The 10,041-nt window shown below is 38.4% G+C and overlaps 1 pseudogene; it reads right to left on the bottom strand.

Annotated features, from left to right (window-relative positions):
• Window positions 1-5,067: 5,067 nt before the first annotated feature.
• On the bottom strand, window positions 5,068-7,338 carry LOC149263511 (ferredoxin-dependent glutamate synthase, chloroplastic pseudogene; annotated as a pseudogene).
• Between the last annotated feature and the right edge of the window lie 2,703 nt (window positions 7,339-10,041).

Raw genomic sequence — 10,041 nt, 5'->3', positions numbered from 1 at the left:
GCTGGAATGACCTTTCTCTCCTTGGCACAACATATTCTAACAAATCCCAATATTAGCATGGACCTGTTTCGATGAGGATGTAGAAGATCTTCATTGTGGAAAACATCAAACTCAGGCTCGATCAAAATCTCCAGCTATGGTGTCCAAGCCTCTAGAAGCACGAAGTCTACTAAGCCTCCATGGTGTTGAGTACAGATCCTGGACTGGGCTATTGAGTACAAAAATAACAAAACAAGGTTGTTGACAAGCACTCCCTCCATATTTAGCTGACCTGTCCATACTACTGCAAATCTTCACACTTAACCCATAGTTATTAGTTAACTCCTTAGGAATATAACTCAAGCTTACTCAAACCTAACCAAAAATAGAAAAATGACACTAATGAAATGCTTTTACCTCATTTCAAGGTCGTGACAGGTTTAGGACAGTGATGGTGATGGAAAGGTAGGTGGAGTAATTTCTTTGACAAAAATGGGAAAAAATGGAGGTGGAAAATGGTAAAATTGTTGAAAAACCAAGGCACCAACAACATCCTCATGACTCTTGACTTTCCAACTCCTAATGGCCTTTGGACTTCTAAATGACTTTTGGAATTAAATATGAATCTTGGTATTACATGCCTTTTGGAATTCCATGGCTCCGTTTTCCATACATGACTCTTGGAGTTCTACTTATTTTTCTTTACAATCATTACATCATTACATCATAACTTCCACATCATCATGTGATGGGACATGACAAGTCATTATTATTGATAACTGGGACCTATAGTGACTGATGAAATGGACTTTCTTGAATGGGTGACATGGCTGCCACTCATGTCTTTGTTTTGAATGTGACTTTCAATTGCTGATTTCTTCACCCTCCAAAGGGACTTTGATCTTATGGAGTCTTTAGGGTGCCTCAATCATCAAGACTTCAATGTGTTATTTGTTCTTTGTTTCTTCCTCTTTTTTCCTTCTTTGCTTGATCTTCTTCATGCATGCTTGTCATGCTGTTATTGAGATACTTGTAGTTGCAATTAGTCATGACAAGGAACCATCAGCCTGGAAATGTCCTGTTATAACATGTTTTATGTAAATTTTATGTTAATTCCTTATTAGTTCACTTGAAAGGATCAAGGGGATCTTTTGGGCCCAAGGGCACACTTCGAAAGGCTAAAGGGCTAAAGCGAAGGGGCTTTAGGGCTTCAGGATGCACCCATGCGCTCAAGAGAAAGAGGAACTCAAGGGAGGGTGCATGGTATATGTACGAAGGACAAAGGAGAAGGCTTTGGGCTTCCCAAGTGCATTGTGTGTTCAAGGGAGACAAGGAGGGTGCATGGATTAGAGTTGAAGTTTGAAGGGGAAGGCTTCAAGGATTTGGGGTGTGCCCATGTAGTCAGGAAGGAAAAGGAGGTTGCATGGCACATTATTGAAGGATGGAGGGTGAAGCTTTAAGGATACATAGTGTGCTCATGCAATCAAAGGCCAAGGAGGGTGTAGGGCACATTGCTGAAGGGTTCAACTTTGGGTATTCTGTGTGTGGTCATGCACTCAAGGAGGGTGCACTTCTCCGAGTCAAAGGAGTGCGCTCAAAGGAAGGCTTACTTTCTCAAAGGGCGCAATTAAGAACAAGGAAGGGGAATGATGCTTGAGGAGTGTGCTATGCGCTCTTGGAGGGTGCATGGTGCACTTTCAAACAATTAAGGACTCTTGACCAAGGCTTAAGAGTGCGCTCATGTGCTTGTTGCCTAAATGGGTTCACTTTAAAACTAAAGTTTGTTTAATTCTAGAATATAGAGTAAGGGGTGAACACAATGGGTTTAGACATAAATTCATGTGTGACACATACCAACTCATCGAGGAAACTTAGACAAGAATGAAAAATGATAAATAGACATCAAAATGACACTTTACATACATTCCCCAAGTACGACATATGAAGTGTGTGTGATTGTGACCCAAAAGTGTCATTTTACAACTACCAAAGATGTTTTGACCATGATATGCACTAAAGATGTTACAACCAATGCAATGACATATAAGGATGACCAAGAACACTTAAAATAGATAGAAGAACCTTAAACGACACTTGATAATGAAAGAAACACTAGATAGGATGGTGAAGTAGGCTAAAAAATTTGAATGTAGTGAATTTTTGGAGGGTGTTGTAGCAACAAAAACAAGATGGTGAAGTAGTGGTGGATGACCAACTCCCTAATGAGCATATCTTTTTTATATCAATCTTATCTCCATGGTTCACTAACATAGCTAACTTCTTAGCTATTGGCAAGTTCTCTCCTCACATATGTTTAAGGGAGAAAAGAAAAATTGTCACAAAGAGTGCTTCTTACACTTGGATTGGGGTTAACCTCTCCAAGTTAGGGGTTGATAAAATCCTAAGAAGATATGTGAGAGAATATGACCTTTATGAAATTCTCTCATCTTGTCATGATGGACACTACGAGGGCCATTTTTTTCCAAGAGGACAATCTACAAGATCTTGTAAGCAAGATACTATTATCCAACTCTTCACAAAGATGCCCAAAGATAAACTGCATAGTGTGATGAACACCAAAGGATGGGGAAACTCACATATCAGGATGAAATGCATTTACAACCTCAAGTGTCTTTTGATCCATTTGATAATTATGGCATAGACTTCATTGGTCCTATTGATCCTCCATCTAGACAAAAGATATACATTATTGTGTGCACCAACTACCTGACTAAGTGGGGGGAGGTGAAAGAAGTAAAAGCAATAACTGAGAAGAAAGTAGCTTAGTTTCTAAGAGAAAACACCTTCTACAAGTTTGGTTTTCCAAGAGAATTTGTGAGAGACCAAGGCTCCCAGTTCACCTCCAATTTGATTGAGGGTACAATGAAGCAATATCACATCAAGAAAATGGACAATTAGAGGTGACTAACAGAGAATTAGAGAGCATTGTGACCAACGTGATCAACAAGAACAAAAAGGATTGGGAAAAGAGACTTGTTGAGGCCCCCTAGACCTATAAAACCACCTGGAAGACCACTATTGGGTTCACCCCCTACGAGCTAGTATATGGAAATAAGGTCTTATTATTTATTGAGTTTGAGTACACCAATTTAAGGATGACAACCCTACTTGACATGGATATCACCAAGTATAGGATGCAAGGCTACAACAATTAAATGCACCTGATGAATATAGGATGCGACCTTATTGCATACCAAAGTGGTCCAAATGCAAAGAAACATCTTACATGACAATACTAGAGCCTGTGAGGAGGGTGATTGTGCCCTCTTCTATCACTCAAGGTTTAAGGATTTTAAAGGGAAGCTCATGAACGAATGGATCAGACCTTATCTAGTTCAAAGATGCCATGATAATGGTTTAGTCTAGAGAAAAACTATAAAAGAAGAGAATATTCCACTTTTGGTAAATGGTTATCGATTGAAATTCTACAAGAAGCCCCTCTCTAGGGATGAATTTATTGATTCAATAAGTAAGAAGATAAATTTGATTTGGAACCTCAAAACTCCAAATCCATTTAACCTTTGACCCACAAGAAGAAAAAAAAAACCTAAAGTGGAAACCTCCTTTGAGGCAGACCCATTAGTGAAAACCTATATGAGGTAGCCTGTTGGGACTCAGAAATGTCGTATTTTCATCCACCTTTCCCTTCACTATTCCTTACATTTCATCATCCCATTAACCTTTCATCATGTTATCACAAAATCAAGCACTGAAGGCTGCTAATCAGTCAGACTCTGTGTAACTATTTCAAGCCAGACTTTTGACTAAGGCTTAGCCTCCTTAGCCTGAGAGGGCTCTCTCAAAGGGTTATTGATTTTAAATATTGATGAGATGGCTAACTCTTGCAAAGTAAATTTAACATATAAATTGGCTGGACAGACCTTACAAAGATTTCCATTGGGCTCATGGAGTTAATCATCATTTCAGCAAACTATAAAACCACTCATTCATAGAAGTCAGGGCATGTAATGTTTAAACACTCAAGACACCTCTCAAATAAACCTCAACTTACAAATACACACAGGAAATCAGAGCAGCAGAGTGAATTCTGAGTGATTGTGTATCTATAAAGTTGTAAAACATAAAGGATAAAACAAAACCACATATATCTTGAGCATCTGAAACAATGTATGAATCCTGAGAAGAAAAAGCAGTCATTTGTATTACTGAAAACAAGTTCTTACATAAGCCAAAATAAACTCTGTTTCTCAAAAACATCCAACCCTAATTACATCGATCATTCAGCTATATATAGAAACATGACTCTAACTACTTGGAGCTTCCTCCTCCAGCATGAGGGGAGCTCGATGACTGCCACTAATGACACCTATCTGCTATTAACAAACTATTTAATACAATAACCACTAACAGAAGTTCTAAAGAGTTCTAATTTGGTTATAACTCTAACTCTATCTTCTTCATAAATTGATTCCTCCTTGCAGCTTTGGCACTTGGCTTCCTCTTCGTTTGGCTGAGATGGCATGAGATGAGCAATTAATGTCCCATGTTGGCTTTGGATACTGAAGGCTTTGATCTGCTCCGTGTTGGCTGAGAATATCCCTAAATTTTCGGTTCTGGTCCCCCATCACTTCGAATATGCAGCAACATGAACTTTAAGTCTTTAATAGCCCAAGAATAAATGGAATCACCATGTTCCTGATATGCTGGAAGCTTCTTTGATGGACAGGTGTGCCAACCAACTTCTCGTATGCAGCTCCCTCAAAACCCTAATCACCGAGAATAAAGTGGCTTTATAACCAAAAATCTTAAACTTAGGTTAAAAGATTTCACCTTTTGTTAAAGGTACACCTGGCATATGTTGAATGGCTGTAGCAGCTTCCTTTGATCCCTTTCATGTCACTGAGGTGTTCCCTTTGCAAATTTCTGATTCTTCTTTCAAACTGTTTGCCTGCGTTTTAAAAACAACACCTACAGCAGTTTCGCAATTTCGTAGCGCGCTACGAAACTGCGAAACTGTTTTAAACAATTTCCATTTCCCTTGAGATTTTTACTGCTCTGCCACCTGATTGCAAAACTCCTTTTTACCTTGGATATGTATAGCAGGGTCTACATGCCTTCAAAATAAGGAACTAAGCAAAATTTTACAAAACTTAGAACACACCTTTCGCGCAGCCCATTCTCAATAAGTGTCTGATGTGTCTCTGTAAGACCAAGCTCCCAAGGACCACCTGCATGTTTGATAGAACTTATTGGACTTGCTCCAGTGCCCCCATCATGTCCTGATATCTGTATTATATCAGCATTGCCTTTTGCAACTCCAGAGGCAACAGTTCCAATTCCAGCCTCTGCTACAAACTTGACAGAAACCTTTGCCATTGGATTGACCTGGTGAAGGTCAAACATCAATTGCGCAAGGTCCTCGATAGGGTAGATATCATGATGTGGAGGAGGTGATATCAGAGGTACACCAGGTTTAGAGTTACGCAATCTTGCTATGTAAGTGCTGACTTTCTTTCCAGGCAGTTGCCCTCCTTCGCCTGGCTTTGCTCCTTGTGCAATCTTGATCTCCAACTGATCTGCATTAACTAGGAAAGTTGGAGTAACACCAAACCGACCTGAAGCAACCTGTTTAATTGCACTAGTGGCAGTGTCACCATTTCGAAAACCTTTAAGGTGTGGAAATGTTGATGAATATCCATCAACTACATCTGATAGAGGTCTCCAACGCACAGGATCCTCACCACCTTCCCTTGAATTTGATTTTCCTCCTATTCTGTTCATTGCCACGGCAATCGATTCATGTGTTTCCCTTGAAATAGCACCAAGTGACATGCCCCCAGTGCAAAAGCGCTGCACAATTTCTGAAGCTGGTTCGACCTTCCCAACAGAAATAGAAGGCCGATCACTTGCAAATTCTAGGAGGTCACGAAGGACATTTACTGGCCGGTTAGCAAGGTGTTGTTGGTAGACTGAAAATGCGTTTTCATTTTTCTCACGAACAGCTTTATGTAGCAATTTTGACATCTCTGGATCATTGCCGTGATATTCACCTCCAGGTCTAAACTGTATAAAGCCGAAGTTTTCAAGCCTCCTAGCAGTATCCTCAGAGAAGGCTTTCACCCAAAATGACAATGATTCACGTGCCAGCTCATCCATATTCAAACCACCAACTCGGGAGAAACTCCCACAAAATGCTATGTCAACCACTTCTTTACCTAGCCCATATATCTCAAAAATTTGTGCTCCACAATAACTAGAAAGCAACGAGATACCCATCTTTGAGAGTATCTTCAAGAGGCCAGCCTTAATTGCCTTGCCAAAATTCTTCTGAGCTTGCTCGATTGTAACTGTTGGCATTTTCCCATTCCTCATCATATTTTCAGCTTTGGCACTCAGACGCCATTAACGACATGTCTCCAGTGCCAGATATGGACAAACAACACTCACACCATACCCAATTAGGCAAGCAAAATGATGTGTACTAAAACATTGAGCTGTATCAGCAATTATCGATGCTGACATACGCAAGCCATTTTGAATGAGGTGTTGATGAACAGCTCCAGCTGCCAAAAGAATAGGAATTGCTGGCCTAGTTGGTTCCAATTCATCGGCACGATCACTGAGGATTAACAGATGTGAACCACCTCGAACAGCCTCATCTGCAGCTTCACAGAGTCTATTTATTGCTTTTTCCAAAGATCCATCAAGACCTTTGCTGATATCAAAAATATTGGTAATCTGCGAGCCTTCAAATATGAATCTTTCTTCAGTAGCTCTAGCTCTCCCTCATTCAGCACGGGACTTGCAAGAGTTACCTGAGCAGCATTCTTTGGTCCAACTTCCAAAATATTTTCTCGTTTTCCAAGACTAACTTCCAGAGACATGACTAGGCCTTCCCCTGCTTCCACTTGTTTTGCTATAATGTCAAGCTCAGACAACCGTGCTGTAATGCTTCTGCCAGCTAGCGGAAAGGCATCTAAGCTAGAATAATGCTTTTAATGTTTGATGCGTTCACTTTGTTTACAAGCCCATGATACTTTTACGAAGAGCATCCCAAGACATACGCTGATATTCCAAGCTGCTTTTATCTTGTAAATCTTTCATCATTTGCGCCATGATAAACTAAAACTTTAGTGCTTCCTTCAACAATAAACCGAGCAATGTCGTTCCTCCATTGAATAACAGCTACCATGGGACAAACAACAAGGGTGCCTTTAACCTGAGGTAGTACCTTGCAATCACTAAAACTGTCACCTTCAGATTCAGAACTGATGACAAGCATACACGCAGGAGCTTAAGAGCATGCCTCCTGTAAAGTGCATCCACCCCAGAGCTATTTTGCATGACAGCTGCTATGAATTCGAAAAAATCCCCCATTTCGTAGCGCAGCCAATGCAAAATATGAATTATGCGCTACGAAATCACCTAAAAGATGTTGCGCTGCAAAACTGCTAAAAGAATCTATGCGCTGCGGGAACAGTTTGTCCTTAAGCTAGTCTGAGCAATTTTGGCAACAAAATTTTCAGTGATAACACATCATATCATTTTCATAAATACATTTGGGTTTCACCTTCTTATTTTCCACTTTATTCATTTTGTATTATAAGTGAATTTATGATTAAATATTAGAAAATATACATGTTTTTATATATATCTCAAGAATATGTGAGCTTTGTAATGTGTAGGAGATATGTGAAGGATTAATTCCAAGAGACTTCTTGAATATCTCCTCCACCATTTTATGGAGATAATTATTCAAGCCTATTCCTAAGGAGAAGATCATGGAGGATTTGGTTGGCATATCTTATCATATGTGAGAGATGTGTGGAGGATTTGAAGGGATCATATCTTGTAATAATGGGAAAGTAGTTGAGAGTGGTTGAGAGAATAGTGGATCTGTAATTATGAGATGGTTATCTTCTTCATGTATATAACAGAGTGCTCTCTCTTCATTTCATTAGTTTTTAAGTTTTGAGAGATAGTCTTGTAATTAAGAGAAGGGGATTCTTTGCTTTGATTCATATTCTTTTATTGTTACACTTTCATGATTTGTTATTTGATTCTTGTAATGTAATTTGAGATAGCCTTATTTTTGTGAGCTCACATATGTTGTTTGTCATTCAACTCTTCACATGTTGTATTGCTTTTCCCTTATGCAATTTCCTTCTTTCCTAGTTAGTGTTTCAGTGCTTTCCTAGATTAATTTCCTACTTTCCTAGTTAGTGTTTCAATGCTTTTCTAGATTAATTTGATTTCAATAATTTAGATTAGATTAGTTCCACTTCGGTCCTGCATATATAGTGCATGTGCCTCGTAAGCCTATGAACCTCAGATTGACAAATTAAATAGTTGGGCAAGTACTACAACAGAATTAAACAACAATATTTCCACCCAACATTTTGGCACCATTGTCGGGGCCAAAATGTTGGGTGAAAATATTGTTTTTTAACTCTATTGTAGTACTTGCCCAACTATTTGATTTGTCAATCTGAGGTTCATAGGATTACGAGGCATAGTTGCTGGGGCAAAAATGTTGGGTGAAAATATTGTTGTTTAATTATGTTGTAGTACTTGCCCAACTATTTAATTTGTCAATCCGAGGTTCATAGGCTTACGAGGCACATGTACTATATATGCAGGACCGAAGTGGAACTAATCTAATCTAAATTACTGAAATCAAATTAATCTAGAAAAGCATTGAAACACTAACTAGGAAAGCAGGAAATTAATCTAGGAAAGCACTGAAACACTAACTAGGAAAGCAGGAAATTGCATAAGGGAAAAGCAATACAACATGTGAAGAGTTGAATGACAAACAACATATGTGAGCTCACAAAAATAAGGCTATCTCAAATTACATTACAAGAATCAAATGACAAATCATGAAAGTGTAACAATAAAATAATATGAATCAAAGCTAAGAATCCCCTTCTCCTAATTACAAGACTATCTCTCAAAACTTAAAAACTAATGAAATGAAGAGAGAGCACTCTGTTATATACATGAAGAAGATAACCATCTCATAATGACAGATCCACTATTCTCTCAACCACTCTCAACTACTTTCCCATTATTACAAGATATGATCCCTTCAAATCCTCCACACATCTCTCACATATGATAAGATATGCCAACCAAATCCTCCATGATCTTCTCCTTAGGAATAGGCTTGAATAATTATCTCCCTAAAATGGTGGAGGAGATATTCGAGAAGTCTCTTGGAATTAATCCTTCACATATCTCCTACACATTACAAAGCTCATATATTCTTGAGATATATATAAAAACATGTATATTTTCTAGGACATGCAACCAATTTAGTTGGGGGGTGGGGGGGGGGGGAGGGGGAACTATATTCACTACATATTCACAAACCATGATTCCATTTTGCCACCACTATCACTCCATTTTTTTTAATCTCATTTACCATTCACCAACATTTCTTTTCCAATGATACTTTTTTGTACTTTGTTTCATACACATTGATATACATATTGGCATGTTTCATGAATATTACAAAAGGGCTTTCTTATGCACAGTGATGTTTTATTATGCACATTGATAGCTTATGATTTCCAGTGAGTGTTTACATTATTATTGAAGCAAGAGAACAGAAAACGAAATGAATGTTGTTAACACAAGAACCAACATTCTTTGTATTCATGGTTGTCACACAAGAACCAACCATAAGAAAATGTAAGTTGTTACTCATGTCTTTCACATATCCTAGAAACATTCATTATTCAAAAGACATCATCATGTAAAGCCAAAGTTTAGATGCCAAACGTTCTTAAAGAGATCCATGCATGGTTGCATGAGGACATGCAACAAGTTTAGTTGGGGGGGATGTTGGGACTCAGAAATGTCGTATTTTCATCCACCTTTCCCTTCACTATTCCTTACATTTCATCATCCCATTAACCTTTCATCATATCATTTTCATAAATACATTTGGGTTTCACCTTCTTATTTTCCACTTTATTCATTTTTGTATTATAAGTGAATTTATAATTAAATATTAGAAAATATACATGTTTTTATATATATCTCAAGAATATGTGAGCTTTGTAATGTGTAGGA

This window comes from Pinus tabuliformis, chromosome 6 (genome assembly GCF_031772625.1).
Source record: "Pinus tabuliformis cultivar Carrire ecotype Pingquan chromosome 6, CPIR1, whole genome shotgun sequence".
NCBI classification, from domain to species: domain Eukaryota; kingdom Viridiplantae; phylum Streptophyta; class Pinopsida; order Pinales; family Pinaceae; genus Pinus; species Pinus tabuliformis.
Note: the sequence above shows the minus strand (reverse complement) of the source record. Positions and strands in the feature narration are given on the sequence as shown.